The 12,095-nt window shown below is 36.5% G+C and overlaps 1 protein-coding gene across 2 annotated transcripts in view; it reads right to left on the reverse strand.

Annotated features, from left to right (window-relative positions):
* Nucleotides 1-12,088, reverse strand: part of LOC129574258 (limbic system-associated membrane protein) — a 53,939-nt gene extending 41,851 nt beyond the window's left edge. For both annotated transcript variants that reach the window (XM_055456040.1, XM_055456038.1), the window contains exon 1: nucleotides 7,939-12,088. The gene's annotated coding sequence lies outside the window, so the exon portion shown is untranslated. The remainder of the gene's footprint in view (nucleotides 1-7,938) is intronic.
* Between the last annotated feature and the right edge of the window lie 7 nt (nucleotides 12,089-12,095).

The raw sequence follows: 12,095 nt of genomic DNA on the forward strand, positions 1-12,095 counted from the left end.
ACACACACACACACACACACACACACACACACACACACACACACACACGATTATTATTGATCCGCTGCATATACGCATTCTACACTAACGATAGCCACTTTGCTGAGGCAATTGTCAACGTAGTCAATAGTTCTTCGGCTTATATTGGCATTAAATGGATATAACAATAGATTTAAACGATAGTTACACGCCAAAAAATTATCATCAACTGATTATTATTAATCACTGCCATTCCGTATCATATTCACAGCATGTTATGGGTCCATCAACGCCATTCTTTTCGAAAGCATTCGACATTTGAATAATGCAAAGACCCGCACATGTTATCAATCATCCCCAATCCATAACCGACAATTCAATCCAATTCAATCCAATCGAATTCTATGAGTGACTGCATAAAATGTTCGGAACCGGATTCCAGAGACTATCAATAATTGTGGCTGGGATAATGATTAACCACAATCGGCACCAATGAACGTAACGGTGATCGACACCGAATACATGACTCCTGAAATTAAGAGGCATCACTTAACGTGTCAATATCGAGCAAAACATGCAAACGATTTATCTTAGTGCCCGAATCTATTCATGTTTAATTACAAACGTTTCGAGCAATGAGCGTCTAGTGTGAAATATTAAAAATCAAATTAAATTATAACTTTATGAGCGGCTGCAAACTGTTGTGGTCACTTTAAATGTTCATTTATTTTTGATTTTTGTTTTTCTTCTGTATTTTTACTACTCGCTCCCACTCCCTATCCTCTCTCTGTGTGTCTTGATTTTTGATTAAGCGCACCGCATTGAATCCGGTGTGCTAATCTGCTAATAGTATTCCAGCCATTTTCATACATGTGCACAGAAAAGTGTGCGCCACTTGAAACCGCATTCATCCCACAGAGTGCAACGTATATCTAAATGCCAACATGTCAGCGAATGGGTAAAAAGTGTATACGCTCTCTTTTTCACATTCAAAACACATTCTCTTGCATCGGAACATTCAGTGTGTTCATGATTATAGTGTGTGCACTGGTGTCGATTGTGCTACGGTTGTAGGTGCACGGATGTTTGTTATTTCTTCTTCTTTTTTTAATGTGTTCATAAGTTGTGTTTTTTGGTACACAATTTACATAGTGAGCAGTTTTGTCAAAATTAATGTTGCAGAGCCATAGTGCGATAGAACGAAGGCGAACGGTAGGAAGTGGAAAAGAGGCATAGTCAAATATTCAATATTCACATATTCTCCCGGTGTTTTCTCAAACTGCACTATCTCTGTTGAGAGAAGTGCCCGTTCCTCTCTCAGGACATTATTGAAATATGCACGAAGCCAAGAGACAGAGAGCTAATGAAACAGGCAAATATCCATATAACATGTCAGAGATAAATGAAAAAGATTATTTAATTGCTTTTGGTTAATCGCACACAGTATATTGTGTGATGGATATGGAGTGAGATAACGAACGGTGCTCATAGGTAGTTCAAGCGTCCCGTTGCTGAATGAACTGAAATATTAAAGATGAATTGAAAAATATTGACACACACACACTCACTCTCTCTCTTTCTCTCTCTCTCTCTCTCTCTCTCTCTCTCTCTCTCTCTCTCTCTCTTCCGCTATCTGTGTCCTCCCAGTTTGTGCACACATTCGTATACAACCAATTTATCTACTGGAATATTGTTAGAAAGTCGATACACACCTGACTACAAACATTTTCCGATCTACAGTAAGCACTCGAACGCAACTACCATTATAAAATCGATATTTAATTGTCGTTTATTATTAATTTCATTCACAATTCATATTATTTCAATATTCCAATGAAACAGTATTGAGAACGGCGTTCAACCATTTTTGTAAATCGATGAAAATCAATTTGAAACCACACCAAATGACTAGGCAAGCGAACGAGTTAAATCATGTGTCACGAGTTAAAAATGATTGAACCCACAACCAATCACCTTATGAAAACAATTAGTTCATACGAAATTAGTTTTAAAAATCATTTCTTCACAATGTCGTAATGCGTGCCACCCAAAATAGATTTGATTGTTCTTCAGCCCATCTATCGTTTCTATAAGTTGACATGCAATAAGCTTAAAACTCACGAATGAAATGGAAATAAATTTGATTTTGGATCAAAACGGAATTGGACAGTGCCACAGTGGCAAAGAACCGTCTATTTTCCATTATATGCTTTTCAAATACGGCTGACCACTTTTATACAGCTAAAGTTAGTTTTTTTTTGTCGAAGGTTTTAGTTTTGGAAGCTTTATGGTTTAACAGATTTAGGGATTATCAGGTGAACGGTAAAAATCCTGATTATTAGCAAAAGCTTCAAATATTCGATTTATGTTTCGAGCAAAGTGGTGGAATAGGTTAATCCGTAGAATACTTTGCGATAATGTTGATAGCGAAATCTAATGGTCTCTTCAACGTCTCAAATAAAAGAGAATATTCACAAAAATGCATGATTCATAGTTTCGTGGTGCGAATGAATCGAGATTTTACTGTACTTCCGCTTCATTTCTTTTTCAAACAATTTCCTGGTTATAGTTTTTCGTCGTGTTGCTACTCGTGTTCCTGCAAACAGAACTCCATTTTGGCACAACCAGTATACATTTAAATCCGAAAGCTCGGATAAAATTAGAAATTTATTTTCGTCCGCTTTTTCAATTTGTTCGTATTCAAAAGTCATATCATCTGCGTACCTATTTTCTCCAGCAGTGCGAAATTGATTTCAACACGATAACCATAGCACTGTGAAGATAGCTGGCTCACTTCAAATCCAACAGAAATATATTCAAAATGTTCGCAAAAGACTTTAGTTGGTTATTTGGAATAAGGTCGTTTCCTGATTTCCCGCACATTTGGGATGTCATCTGGTCAAGCTTTAAATTAATATTTGGGTTTAAAAATGAACATTTAATATTTGGGTTCAACATCCAAATGTGCATCAAATCAATTGGTCGAAATTGTTCATTCAAATATATTTTTTAAAGCAAACAATTTACCGAATTTCTGTTGCCAATTTTTAATCTCTTTCCATAATTTGGACTGTGAATTTGATACGATATTCATCAGCATTTTTCTCTATCCAAATTTCTAACCACACGAAGTAGTTCCACGAAAAACAAACTTGTCAAAACCTAACGTTTTCTTAACAATTTCTTCGGGCCGTTTTTGGAATGTGGTTTTTCATTTTTGATTTATCCCAAGAAACATGTGAATTATACGCATTGAAACAAAGTACAATCCCTTAGAAGCGAAGAAAAAAAAATGTAAAACAGAGCAGCGAATGCGAAATAAAAATACAGCGAGCGATAAACGATTGCATTGACACAGCTTATACGTTTATACAAATAAATTGCATTAAATGCTCTAGCTTACACAGACGCTTTTTCTCTCTGTCTATTCTCTCGCTGTGCATTAATGCAGAAGGCACGGATAGCCATGTTTCGCGCACCAACGCAGTCAATGTAGAAAATATAGCATGAATGCAAAATGGCAAATTCAACGAGGTAAAAAAAGAGTGCGGAGATACCTGCACAAATTTAATGAATTCAACTTTCAGCGTTTTCAATAAAAGGTGAACACACAAACAGGCGATCGCGTCAACGAAAAGATCGCAGCAAGGAAATGCATAGTTTCAAAACTTATAGCATTTATGAAAGTGTGCGCGTGTAAAAGTTTTTACCCGTCGAATCAGGGTGTCTTTTTTTTCATTATGTTCTTGGGAGTATCGTTTTTTCTGCACTTCAACCTCTCGTTGATGCAATTTCGCTTGGTTTGTTCATGCTGTTACCATTTCTCCAATGTGTACAGTACATTCGTAATTAAATGAAAACGAAAGAAGAAAAAAACAAATCGCGCTAGCAAACTGCAGCACTGAGCATATTAATTTGAGTATTCAATTTACCCACCTCCTTTCCATATTGTTCACCTGATTCTAATCTCATGGAAAATCTTTGGTTTGAATATTTATTAAAACCCGTAAAAGATAAATGAGTATTGATACAATAACAAATTTCATAACACGGAACGGAAATTCGCGCCGTGGGAATGAGGTGCGGTGCGGTGCGGTGCATATGAAAATAAATGAAATCGCGTATATGGCAAATTATAAAAAATTCCAAAAACTAATAAATTTTCGTCCCGAAGATTTTGGATTTGTTTTTTTTTTCATTTATTCTACTTGAACAGTGCAAAACGTATCTTTTTCCACTTGGTCGTAAACCTTTCCCTTCTTTTTCTCTCATTCATTTTATGCCGTTGTTGCAGTTGTGCCGATTCGAAGACCACTTTTTCACTTGCATTTACGATTCGGAAAAAAAAAACGTAAAGTGAAACAAACAAAAAACTTCCAACCGAATGAAAACTACAGCAATGGAAGGGAAAAAATGAGCCAAACACCAGAGAATCGTAGATGACGACAATAATAACAGTGAACACAAAATTCGGAAATGAAAATAATTCTTGGGAAATATGTAATTTTTTTTTTCATCCAGCGAACGCTCCACACGGGAGGGAAAGCATATTTGTTGCTCGCCTGTGAAAGGATGGTACATGAAACCAGAACGATCGGATTTACCTATTCGCATTTCTTTTAAAAAAAACGACAGAACGGAGTGCAGAAAAAAAATAAACGCGGCATACGCGCGCATACACATAGCGAGACTTGTGTTTTTGTACAGTGGGAAAAACAATCGCAGCTTAATCAAATTCAGTAGTTTGATTGTTGCTTTTAATTTGGTTTGTGCAGTTTGTTCTATGATTTCTTTTGTTAATTCTCTTTGTTTTCAACAAGCCAGAAGTTATTTGAAGCGCACATTAAGTGGTTCCGTTTTTCAATTTTGTAAATCGCATTGTGTGTGTATTTTACCATCATCATATGCTTTCATACATCAATGTTTCGCACTGACATTGGCTATGATGCTTGAACAACTATACAATAACCTGTGCTTTCTGCCCGGCATATTTATTTAACAACTAGTTACATAAAACAGTCGTATTAATATTCTGCACTTTTTTCTTCTCTTCTATGCTATTTTGTGCATTTGTTCGTGGTTCGACTTTTGAAAATGAACACAAAACGATTACCACTTCAAAAATTATAAATTCCTTTATTTTAATTGCGTTTTTTTCTGTGACGCAATATTCATGTTTGCTCGTTTAGAATCATAAAGTTGCCTCTTATTATAATTTAATGTTACCGCATGCCGAAGCCCATGCAAGCAAGCCACTGAATATGTAAATTATTCAAAAATTTATTGAATGGAGAAGATTTCAAAATTGAATTGAAACTTTTCGAGGAATTTTGTAGTAGCGAAGACGAACATTTATCTTTCTTTATATCTTGATACGATAATTTCGATTTCAACATGAAAAAGAAAAAAAAATCGGATACCGAAAGATGTATCAAAACAGAAGAACTCTAAGCTCTAAACCAATTTACAATTTCCTGCTTTTACCATTATTTTTGCTCCGATTCGCAGATTCTGCTCCAATACATTTTGAATTTGGCTGTATGTGAGTGGAACAAGAGATGCGAAGCAGCAGGCATTCGCTTACACTCTTGCTCTTGATATTTCGGATGCATATATAATTTCAATTTGTTAACAAATAAATTCACCAATGAACACGAAGAATGCAAAAACAACAACAACAGCAAAACAAATATACATATGTATATAAGACATAATATTCGCTGAAAAAATGATAAACTTTCCTATGCAAATCTGTAGATGCTTAACTCACTTGTATACACATACAAACACACATATTATATTGTTGCCTTAAATGGCAGCGTGCGCACACAAAAAAATAATGGTAGCAATTACAATAGAACTCGGCAATTTTATATATTTGATAGAAAATCGTTGTGATTTGCGGGAACATGCTATTTCCGATCATTTTGACTAACCGCAATATGTGAAAAATATCATAAAATTGCGTTGTCTATCATTTCAATCGGATGGCAATATGTATTTCTTCTATGGCATCTTCGGAGATTTAAATTTGATATGATCGAGTATTGTACTTGATTTCGACCCATGGCCGGTGCCCATGCAGTTTTTCTGTGAATCCAATTGAACGATGATTTCACCAATTTTACTACGAACGATGATGTGGAGCAATTTTATTCAAGATATAGCCGCGAAAATAAACCGATCGATTTGCGATTTGATATTATTTTGCCGAAAATAATAAAACATTTTCCAATTAGCATATTATTGTAATGACATACAAGGCTTTTCTTGATCAAACAATTGCATATTGGTCGCAATTTTTCGAAAAAACCGTGATCCACACAGAGTCGTTTTTGTTAAATATTATGAGTGAATCGCAGTGAGTTTCAGTCAAATGTGTGCAAAAAGACCGAACTCATGTTTGAATGATACAATTATTTCTTTGTGTGTGCTTAGTCAAAAAATAATTTAGAGAGGGTAGAGTTGAATGCAAAAGTTGAAAGAGACAAAATGAACGGGGGAGAGCAAGGAAAATGGAAAAGGAAATAAAAAGCAGCCCAGAACGTAGGCATATTAAGATGGGGCTTACTGGTTTGCTTTCGTTTTATCTCACATAAAGTTATTCTTTGTGCATGTAAATATAGTACATATCTTTGCAAAAATTATGTGTAGCAGCACCACGTATATCGGTGTCTATATACAGACGGCGAAAAAGAGCATAATGGCACTCGTAGAACCCTCTCCCCCAGCATACACAGTATACACACACACAAACACACACCTACTCGTATTCACTCAAATACAGGCGCACTGCAATGGTTCACTATATCAGCATTCTGTGCTGTATGTATGTATGGATGAATCGCAGATTTCGCATACATTGCACGCGTTCAACGTTTTCCAAGCGCTCAGCTCATTCTCAAAATAATATCAATTCAGAGCAATGGAGCAATATGGATTGAGTGAGCATGGTGAACACACAGAATACTGAATAGAGAGACGATGAACATAGTTGAACACGGCATAAACGTACAACGCGCATCGAAAAGTCACAAATGAAACAATTTTCATACTCGTCCTGTTTCGTCGCGTCTTTCAATACTGTAAATGCACAGCGTCTCTTTCGCTCTCTCTGTGTCGATTTCGTTTTTTTTCACATTTGGCTTTTTCTTGTTTTTATCATGTGACACGTTGAAGTTATTTTCAGCTAACTATACTAGCTGCAGCACGGCAGCAACACATATCCAATATGCAACCGAACATAGACTCTTCTTCGTTTTACTTTTTCTAGTTGTTGTTGCTGCTGCTCCTTCACTTCTTTTCAAAATCAAATATTAAAATTCTAAAGCGTGTACAATGTACACACATCTATCCCTTTCTCTCTCTCTCTCTCTATTCTATTCTCATTTTAATTTTCTGGATACTATCATCGCTCGCGTAAACACGCATTTTGAAACATCCACAACTTCACCAGTGCCTAACCTTTGATTATCATTTATTACTAGCGACACGTAGGCAAGTGGAATTCAAACTGCATTACAAGACTTTATCGCATTTTAAGAATATCATTTCGAGGGGAATGAATATATGGCACAGAAATTGAACGAACTCTAGCTGTTTTTACAACCGTTTTCACTTTTTTTTCTACATTAGACATCATTTTCATCATTTTTTCCGATCAACATTTCACAAATTGAGCTGCTAAAATACGATATTGATATGTACAGCGATAAAATCGAATAGATTTACAAAAGTTCTCAGACGATGGAAAGACGATTCGCAGACACAGTGTGTGAGTGAGTGCCGTATATATGGGGGATTCTATGAGCTTCCCTTTTGAGTATAAATATTCGTATTCCACTATATCTGCATACATTCAACACATTCACTCGACAGAGCAATAGTAATAAAATCCACATCGACAAATATCACCATAGCGATTAAAATTTATAATATGAACACGTAATTGCTAAATACCTCTTCCGATCTGGATGCTGTTGCTGTTGCTGTAGCTTGACGCTTCTTTCAACTGCTATTCTATCTGCTACTATTGGATGCCTTGTTTCGGATCCAATGTTTGGCTTCTTTCGCTGTTTACTTTTTGCAATTTTCTCTGGCCAATTCTCGTTCAGGTTTTATTCTCCTGCTTTCGTTTGGTTTCTTAGGGTTAGTGTCGTTTTTCCTCTTAGATGTACCGCTTTTTTTATCTCTTGGTTTCGTTTCGGTTTTCGATTTCGAATTTCTCGTTGATTTTTCGTATTTATGCGAGTTGTTTTTTCACCTTTTTTTCCACGTTCGACAATGTTTGTTGCTTTTTCCCTTCGTTTCTCTGATTCTCTACTCTTTTTACTAACAGTTTGGTTTTTTTAAATGTTTTTTTTTTGTTCTATAGTTGAGAATCCAAGTTTGATGTGTTTGCAGATTCACGACACAAGAAATGAAAGCGTATGCCAAATTTAGCCGAAATTCAATTCGAATTGTGCCGCCTTCTTTTTTTTCTTGCTTCGGTGTGCTCAAATAGTATACGTATACGTTGGAAAGGAACTGGATGTGTGTTTATTTATTCTTCGCTTTTTTTCTCCAAACGGTTGTCGGTTTCTTGTGCAAAGCTTTCCCGCAATTCAATACTGCTCATTCCATGGAAATCGAACCGTTTCTTTTTTTCTTCTTTTCTCCGTCCAATTTCCTCTTCGAATTCGCTCTGTTCTTTCGTTCAATCCGTTCGACTTTTTTTCGATACACAACACACGATCGTTGTGTTTTGATGTAACTACCAACCGAATGTGTCCAGTTTAGTATTTGAAGTGAAATTTGTGTGCAGCATCATGCACTCTCTAAACTTTAGTTAGATGCTCGTATGCTATATCTCTCACTATCTCTCTGCCTCTCAACCAATGTGTGTGAGTATGTTTGTAGAGCGTAGCAGTTTCGTTAGATTTTCCGAAGACGATGGCTCTTTGTCTAACTCGATGTAATCGAATTGGTGCGAGTCCAAAAAAGATATTTTCCGTATTTCTTTGATTCACTTTAATATATCTCAGTTCTCGTGCCGCTGTTGCCGCTGACCTCTTCACAACTCGCTTGCCTCCTCCACGTTTTTCTATGATATTCAGCTTTTGATATTTGAGCTATTGCCGACCTTATAACTTTTTTCTCCTCGCTTTTTTTTATTATTTTAATACCATTCGTTCTCTATTTTTTCGGCTTTCTCTCACACTCTCTGCTTTTTTTCGTTAATGCGAATGAATTTTTCCCATTCGGAAGTTCGAATAAGCGAGATAGACTGAGATGAATGAGTCGACTTTTTGCCGTTCAACTGCTACTGTTGTTAATATTATTTTTTATTATTCCAGCTTTATGTACTAATTCAATTGATGAATCCTTCAAAAGGATCGCAGTTTTTTTACGCTACACTAATTTTTTGTTATATTATCGTTGCTCGCTATTAATGGTTTCTACTTCACTCGATAAAGAGATTGCATAGAAAAGTTGTGGTTCTCGGTGATTTTGCTTTCTCTATCTCTCTCTCTCTCTCTCTCTCTCTCTCTCCTTCTCCCTTTCACACTCTTTCCCTCGTTTTCTGTTGCTTTGTTGCAGTGTATGTGTGTATACTGTTATTGTTGTTTCTAGGGATGTTGTTGGGACGATATGCGTGTTATTATTCGCGGCACAGATACTTCGTTCCTCTAATGCAATCACTTATTTGGCGTAAACAAGCACGAAAAACGGATACTAAAATCGCGCCAGAGATTCGATGTGTGAGGAGCGGAACAAAAAATAATGCGAAAAATCGCACGATAAACGGCACAACAAAACGAGATTCACATTCAATTATCACAAAACCTACGCCTTCACATTGCAAAATGGTCTCTTTTTGTCTTTTTGGATTGGGCTCTTGCTCTCCCTCTCTCTCTCTCTTTTCCGCACGCGCACACACAATTAAAGAGCTTGAGCGGTCCTGTGTTTCTATTTCACGCAGTGATTTGATTTGATTTTTATTCTTTTTTTCTGCAATTTTACTCTAGTTACTGTTCTGTTTAGCTGCTGGTGGAGCTTTTCTCTTCTCACGCTCTCGTTCTTTTGGTTTTTTTTTGTGTTCGTTTGTTCGTTGGTACGTACTTTATTTTGTATTTTGGTTAAATCGCCCCGCTTGGATTGTACGCGATTATATTTTATATATTAGTGGTGGGTGGCACAGCAAGAGCATTTACCGTATCAACAAGCAGAAACGAAACCACTTTTGAATTGACTGGCATAAGTAGCGAGTGCCAGTCCAACATGTACCGACTGAGCGGAATGAAATATAAATTATAATAATAATAAAAAGTAAATGACAAGAGATTGAATCAGGAGCACAAGAATGGCGAAAGACTCAACGAAAAATGTTGAATATGTTTATATTTATATACACGAGAATGTAAAAAAGAACGAAATATTTTATTCACTGGAATTCATTCGCTGCAAAATGGGGTTTTGTTTGCTCTTTTCCGTTACACTTCCTTTTTCTTTGTACAAACGTTGTCAAATTTTTTCTTTTCTATTTCTGTTTGCGTTTCTATATTTGATGGGCTCAGATGTAAGGCCGATGATGATGTTTAAGTTTTAGAGAAATTCCCGAATATGTTTTATGATTTCTGTACTATTTTTACACTAAATTTATGCCACTTTTATAGCGGGAATTTGTATCAAATAGCAGCGAATCACAAATTATCAAATATGCACGAGGACCCGAATGTGCGCGCATACAATGCGACTTAGCGGTAGCGTAACGGGAATGTGTAACTCACAATAATATTTAGTATGATGTCGAGCTGTCAAAGCATTCAGTGATAGTTATAGCAGCAGCGGTAAATGAATTGCATACCCGAATCAAATTCACAAAGTGCGTTGATGTTGTAAATGGTCAATACATAACTGTTGTGCTTGCAATTACAAAGGACGGGCCGCCTTTGACGTTAAGTGTGTTTGAATGCGTCTTTTTTATATTTTTTCTCGTTTCCTTCCTTTTTAGTCCTGTGCTAGCTCCACTCATCCACTCATACGCGCTCGGCTCCAATAATTAGCGCTTTGGACTTTGGCACCGATACTAGAATCACAAACTTTTTGGGCCGAGTTGAAAAGCACTCCAGTTTATGCTCGCCTGTTCTCGCTGTGTGATTAGCAACAATAAATATTTGCCAAATATGAGTATGTGTGCCACACAAAGTGGAACAACTAGCGGAAAGATGAATGTATAGACGAATTAGTTGCTGTTTACACACGAATGCACAGGCGGAGAATGTTGCAGAAATGAAAAAGTTTTTGTTCTTGCCGGAATCAAATGGCACAGCACGATATAAATGTCCGTACACACGATCGTTCGTCCTATTTCGGGTGTTTGTCGTGTTTACTTTAATTCACACACACACACACATTGTCACACAAAATCTGGTTTCAAGAAAATTGTCACGATTCTAAAACAATGCCACCAAACCAAGTCAAATAGCCAATTACGTAGTTTCAGCAGATTCGAAATGCTTGAGGATCTGGAAATTTCTTGCAATTTGTTATATGAACAATTTATGTATGGCTTTTGCTTTGGCCACTGTCTCTCTCACTCTCTCTCTCTCTCTCTCTCATACATGCACTGTGCACTGGTATTTAATTATGCTGTCACACTATCAAGTCACTATCCCTTGACACTTGTTTTGGTTTTACTTATTAAAATTTCGTACCAAACGAATGCCGTCCAAATATTGCGTATTCTGTAGCCGTTACCTTCTCTCTCTCTCTCGCTCTCTCTCTATCTCTCTTTCACTTTGTGTGTTTACATCGTATGTGGGAATACATAGTCGCACTGCATTCGACCATCACTTGTTCAGTATGTGTGTATGTTGCATTAATTGTTATTTGTTTTCACTTGAGTTTTTCCTTCTGCCTATTTTTGTCCTCTACTTTTTCGTTCTACACTTTTCGTGTCCGATTCGTATTTAGATATTATTAGCTTGTTTTCACTCAGCTTTGCATTTTTCTCGATCGTTGCATGTTGTATACAGCATTTCGCTTGATGCTCAAGTCCATCTTTCGGTATCTATGACTTGTTATTTGCTTCTCTCTCTCTCTCTCTCTCTCTCTCTCTCTCTCTCTCTCTCTCT

The sequence above is a fragment of the Sitodiplosis mosellana genome, unplaced genomic scaffold (genome assembly GCF_009176505.1).
Source record: "Sitodiplosis mosellana isolate CC-2019 unplaced genomic scaffold, AAFC_SMos_1.0 Smas_scaffold_6150, whole genome shotgun sequence".
In the NCBI taxonomy this organism is placed as follows: Eukaryota; Metazoa; Arthropoda; class Insecta; order Diptera; family Cecidomyiidae; genus Sitodiplosis; species Sitodiplosis mosellana.